General features: G+C 35.7%; 1 pseudogene across 1 annotated transcript; it reads right to left on the bottom strand.

The window, feature by feature from the left end:
- Nucleotides 1-4883: 4883 nt before the first annotated feature.
- On the bottom strand, nt 4884-5199 carry LOC309837950 (histone H3-like centromeric protein A; annotated as a pseudogene). Its single transcript has one exon. The product of its transcript is annotated as a histone H3-like centromeric protein A (transcript).
- Nucleotides 5200-6617: the final 1418 nt, after the last annotated feature.

The following is a 6617-nucleotide window of genomic DNA, read 5'->3' as shown; positions in this document are numbered from 1 at the left end:
CAAATTTCCTGTATTTTTTCCCACCCTTATCATCTGATTCAGTTTCTCAGTCCTTCCACCCTACTGTCTCATATTTTTATGCTTACAATATCTTCTTGCCTTAGCCCAATTCAATTTCAATGTGACAAATATTTTTAATGGACATTCAGTAAAATTTGAAAATATCTTACTCTTTGCTAATTAACTGCATGTCCCTTATTCAAAAACTCACTCAAGTCTCATTTCTTTCATGAAATTTCCTTACTTGGAGCTTAATTACTTTCTAAGTATTGACTCTGTAATTGTCTCCTTACTGCTTCAGACTCCAACTGAGTCTAAACTTTTCTTCCCCTTTTCTACTATCTTATTTTACTTAGGCTATAAGGCCTAAACTAATGTCTCTATCCTCCACTCAATATTCTTTGATTCTACTTCTGTTGATTTCTTTCCTCTGATATCCTCTTATATTTTTTATTAATATACCTATTTACTCAATGTCTATATCTGTATATTTCTATTTCCTTGAGAATAGGTATAGCTCACAGCCTTCAAGCCCCCAAAAAGGCAAAAAGAAGGTACAAAAAACATACTAATAATTGAAGAAGAAGAGTAAGAAAGAAAAGAGAGAAAAAATGGTAAGAGAAAAAAGACCCAATCTGTGGAGACCTCAGAAATAAAAACCACCATATCAGCTACAAGCTTCTTTGAATCTCAGTATTAGTTCTGTCACTTCAAACTTATATATAAGAGAAAATGAAAATGGTATTATGTGATTATTAGACAAAGCCTAAGTTAAGTGTGCATTGACATGTTCAGATTCACTAAGATCTTAAATTCCAAATCAATTTGACATTTTCACTATTGCATGTTTCTAATATAAGTCATTTTGTAGATTAATTCTTGCTATTTTGTGTGGGTGGACTGCGTTTTAGGGCATCATGTGCAATATTTGAATGGGATATGAAATGGGAGTTATGATACTGTTTTTCTGGGTTGAGAAAATTAATATTTGTATTTAATTTAGCTTCTGCCACTAAGGAGCTCTGAGAATATAAACACTTTTTAAAATTTAAGTTTATTGAACCTATATTCATCTCATCTCATGAGAATGTTACAGGTCAGTAATTACATTTCAGTTACAGCTTCCTTGTGTCATTATGTTGTTTTTCAATAATCAATCATTATATTTTAAAATGGATGTATAACTATTTTTCATTTGAGGAAGTAAAGAAATATTTTCAGTGTGTGGGATAAAAACTTAATCAGTTAAGCTGACATTTACTAAGTTCTTGGCCTGATCAAACATAATAGTTGTCATTTTTAAAAAAGGAGAAAAAAATTGGCTATATTTGAAACTGCCCAGAGAGTGGAATTATTAATATTCTTTTCTCTTAGTTTGTTTTTAAACATTGTTTTGCTCAAAGAGCTGAAAAAGGCAAATGTTCTGATTATAGGTTTGTAGAGTGTTGATAATTGTGTGCTTCATACAGTCATGGAACTTTTTTCCTGTGTAGCTTTTTCTTTAGGTTAGAGCTTCACAGTCTCCTACTGAGAAAATACAGTCGTTCACATATTATTGATTGCAGCATGTCTGAAGAGCATACCAAAGTTCCATATTCTGTGTTTTGAATATTATATGAAATAAAACTGGGTCCTGGGTTATACATTTCTGCAAATTGGTGAATCTGTTAAGTCCATTTTTCAGGCTACATTTATCATCTTTTACTAGCTTCACTTTTACTGCTGAAACATTACATAAAGAAATACATTTATCACATTCTATAGTGAGGATCTAAGGGGACTGATTATAGGCAGTTGCTCCCAAATATTAAATAAGGCTATTCCCTTACCTTTAAACTAGAATAAATCCAAAAATTAAATAAAACTATGTATCTATCTGGAACTGGGGAAAGGGTCAGATTATTTCAACATCGAAGTATAAAAGAGCAGGACCCAGAAATCCAATTCCAGAAGTGTCTTATTGCATAACAAAATGCCCCCTAAACTTAGTAACTTAAAGCAATAACATTTTCTCTTCTCAGGAATAAGGGGAGCCTTGGTCTAGACTGCCTATTTCTAATCCATTTGGCATCAGGTGGGGTGGCTTGAAAGTTAGAAGCTAGAATCAGTGTCTGGTGCTTGGGCTGTGAAGACTCACTTGGGGTTGAGGGATCTGGAACTTCTGGAATTTCTCTTTATCTCTCTATGTGATGTCTCCACATGGTCTTTCCAGCATAGTGGCTGCAGGATAGTAGAATTTCTGACATGCAGGCTCAGGGCACATATCCCAAGAGAGAAAGAACCAGGCAAAATTTCTATTGCTTTTTATAACCTAGGAATTTCTGTCTTGTTCTCTTTATTAAAAAAAATAAGTCATTGAAGCCACACAATATTCAGTGGTAGAGGTATTAGACCCTACCTATTGATGAGAGAAGTTCAAATGATTTGAGGCATATTTAAAACCACACTAATATCTGAATTTCCTATTGTAGATGTTAATATTACTAAGGAAAATTTAGCAAGGTATACTATGCCAGTGTTTTCTGGACTCTCTAAAGCAATTTGCATCAAAGTTAAGACACTTTACAACATTCATAATGTTGTTCCAAATCCTCAATACTTCCATTTTTACTGTTTAATATGTTCTACTCCACTGATCTAGTTTTTACATTAAAATAATTATTCTAAAGGTAATTTGAGTTACACTGTGTCCTTTGAGAAGTAGACATCAAAACAAAATTAGTTGTGCAAGAGACTTATGGGTAAACTTTTAGAAGAATAAAGTGGAGGAGATAGAGAATGGCAAGATATCCTTCACACCATGATGCAGGTCTGACGTGTGAAAGGAGAAGAGGAAGGGCAAATTGGACAGGAAGAGACTCATAGTTTCACACAGTTCAAAGTATCAGTTTCTTTAAAATATCAGTTTCTTTAAAAACAAACAAAAAAACTAACTAACTAAATGTGCATCTACCATACAATCCAGCAATTTAATTCCTGGGCATTTATCCCAAAGAAATAAAGATTTATGTTCATACTAAAACCTGTATACAAATGTTTGGGGTAGTTTATTCATAATAGCCCCAAACTGGGAACAATCCAGATGTTTTTCAGCACGTGAGTTGTTAAAAAATCTGTGCTACATCCATACCACAGAAAAATACTCAGTCAATTAAAAAAATATTGAAACACACAACAACAACCTCGGTGATTCTCTAGAAAATTATTATGAATGAGAAAAGTCAGTCATAAAAATTTACATATTGTATGATTCCATTTACATAACATTCTTGAAATGACAATGTTATAGAAATGGGGAACATGCTTGCGGGTTGCCAGGAACTAAGGAGGGGATGGGAGTGAAAGGATAGTGGGTGTAGGTATAAAAGGGTGACATAAGGGGTCCTTCTGGTGATGAGAATGTTCTATATCTTGACTGTATCAATGTCAGTATCCTAGCCGTGATATTGCATCATAGTTTTACAAAGTGATAGCATTTGAGAAGCTGGTGAAAGGTACACATAATCTGTCCACAGTTTCTTACAACTGCATGTGAATTTATATTTATCTCAAGATAAAGTTTTTAACGAAAAATAATGAAATTAAAGTAATAAAACATGTAATTTCCAAAGCAGCATTTTTTTTCATAGATAGATAAGCTTTATTCCAATGTCTACATAAAAATAAGTTGATGTCGAACAGGAAAAGGTTTTTCCAAAGGGTTAAAATCTATCAAACAACAGAACTTGGTCCTTTTCCCTTTAGTTTGTCTCTCAATTCAGTTGGCTGACACATCATTATTAGTGTCTGCCCTCACTAACCATTTTCACCACACACAATATCTAAAAGTCTTCGGCATTTCCCATTTCTCTGGAAATGTGTTAAACTGCTTTCAGTTACAAGCAATGGGAAAGATTTTTATCTGCTCATACTCTATTCCATCGGAGACAAAAACACATTCCTGAATTCTCTTGTTTAAACTGTGGCTGTTGGCAAAGTGTCCAGATGAAGAACTTAATGCTGATACACAAAGAACACAGTATAATCTCTGTATAGTAGTAACTCTGCTTTAACTTTTTCTCATTAAATAATTATTTTTATTATGTCTCCACAAGGAAGTTATAAAAATTACCTGTAAAAACATTGAAAAGGCTCTTAAAAGTCCTGGAATGAAAAATTCTGCAGTATAAATTATGATACATCTTCTATGATTTGCAAATAAGAATAAAATAAATTCTATAAGTTAGAATTTCTGAATGAGTTTGATAGGAATTTATCAGAAGGAGCCAGACCATCAAAGCTTAACGATTTCCTATTTTCATCCCAGCTGAGTTTTTAAAAAGCTATATAATCTGTTGACAGGCACAATCCACACAGGAACTTGCTGCTGCCCTAATGATGAAGTCAATCTGAAGGACAGAGATTTGCATGCTGGACATGCCAGCCTCTTCCATGCAACTGGCTGAAGTGGTCTTCTCTTATTTTTTCCCTTATGTTTTAAATAAAAGTAAATATACCTATGGTAAAAAAATTTAAATGGTACAGAAAAATCTAAAATAATAAAAAAATTAAATGGTACAGAAAGATCTTTTCTCTCATAACCTAGAAAATCTGATGTCTTCCAAATCATCAGTCTTATGAATAATTTGCAAAGTGAAGTCAAACTCGGAGTCTCTTCATCTGAAAATTAATCTCAGGACTTTTGCAGTGTGTTGATTCTGTCATATATTACCTCTGTTACAGAGGAAAAGCCATGCAGTCTTCTACTTAAAAAAAACTAATTACAAAAGCAACATGCACACTCTGCTCAGAGATAGCAAGTCCAGGCAGCACCTTGTACTCCGTGGATCTGGTCCTGGTTACGGGCAGCATCCCTGGTATCCAGAGTCAAGGGCGGCAGGAGCTCAGCCGAGCCCTTCCTGAATGCCTCGGATCCTCCTGGCCAGCTGCACATCCTTCGGGAAGCGAGTGACACGGCCTGTATGTAAGGAGAGGAGATAGACATCCTAAAAGAGATTAACTAGAAACACTTCTGCTGCCAGGCGGCAGAAGGAGTTCTTCCTTAACATCAGGTATGTGCTCTTCTGAAGAGTTCGGATCTCCTTCAGAACCCTATGTCTCCGGCGAGCAAGTTGACGGGAGGAAGTGCCTAAGGATGGGCCCGGCCGGGGACGACCTCCTTGGGGCTTCGGGCTTGCGGATCCGGCGGCGCGGGCCCATGGCTGGAGCTCAGGCTTGCGGACCCGCGGTTCCTTCTCAGCCTTCCAGGTCCGGAGGCAGAGGCTGCCGTCCAGGGGAGGGTCAGCAGCGCCCTGGCAGCGTGCCGCGGCTAGGTGGCGTTCAAATTGTCCGCTCCGCCGTGGATTCACTGCTGGCGTTTTTTCCAAAGCAGCATTCTTGAAAATAATTTCATCTGACTGTTGTGGCTTGTCAGTAATAGAGGAAATACTATTTTATGTTGGTTAATTTGAGAATGGAATTTTTAGCTTTGCATTTATTAACAAAAAATGTGCTAACTCATATGTTACTTATGTTTCAGATAACTTTCTAAACTAATCTCCAGGATATATATTTTTTTTAAAAAAGTGTCAAATTATCTGGTATTTATATCCAAGTAGTAGAAAAGATAATGCTCCTCAATTTGCCTTTACCAACCAGTTGTAAATGTATAAAAATACTCATGGGGGCTTCCCTGGTGGCGCAGTGGTTGAGAGTCCGCCTCTGATGCAGCGGACACGGGTTCGTGCCCCGGTCCGGGAAGATCCCACATGCCGCGGAGCGGCTAGGCCCGTGAGCCATGGCCGCTGAGCCTGCGCGTCCGGAGCATGTGCTCTGCAATGGGAGAGGCCACAAAAGTGAGAGGCCCGCGTACCGCAAAAAAAAAAAAAAAAAAAAAAAAAAAAGAAGAAATTTTATCAGGTTTACGTTTCTCTTCATAATGTTCAAAATATATACAGTAAGTTTTCAGATGATTTTATAACCATGTTTATCAGGTATTAAAAAGAATCCAACTCACCCTGAGGAACATGTTCTTGTTTTGATAAAAACTAATCACTTTGCTTACAAATGGGGTACAACATAAACTCAGTGTAAAAGAAAGAAAATTGATTGTCAAATGTGTAAATAAAATTTGAATTTATGCTCATTTGGCATACCCAATCATAAATACACTATTGTGAACCTAAGTGTTTATTCAGAAAGTCTTGAAATTTTCCAGATCCTTTATGCCCAAGTGGAGATATTTCCAAGAGGAAGCAATGCATTCAGGTTCAACACAGTACCTAATCAGAGTCTATTTCTATGCAAAGTTGAAATAAAAATGTTTGAAAAGTTTTAGACCATCCCTTAAAATAATAAAGATAACTAATATCTTGATTAATAATTTCTCTTAAATTGTCATTTATATTTCGGTTGATAAGGACTTTTTACTGTAATAATAGTAACGAGTAGGTTTTTCTTTTATATTACAGTTCAGTAATTGAGTTGATAAAGCATGTTCTCTTATTAAAGCGTTTTGGCCTTTGCACCATTCTTGCTTGTCCCAAACATCTATATAGTCTATATAATCCATATCTATATATCTACCCCATGAAGTTATTGTGTTTTAAAAACCTTTCTCCAATTTCCCTTGTTATGAA

This window comes from Grampus griseus (genome assembly GCF_964374135.1).
Source record: "Grampus griseus genome assembly, chromosome: 20".
NCBI lineage: Eukaryota > Metazoa > Chordata > Mammalia > Artiodactyla > Delphinidae > Grampus > Grampus griseus.
Note: the sequence above shows the minus strand (reverse complement) of the source record. Positions and strands in the feature narration are given on the sequence as shown.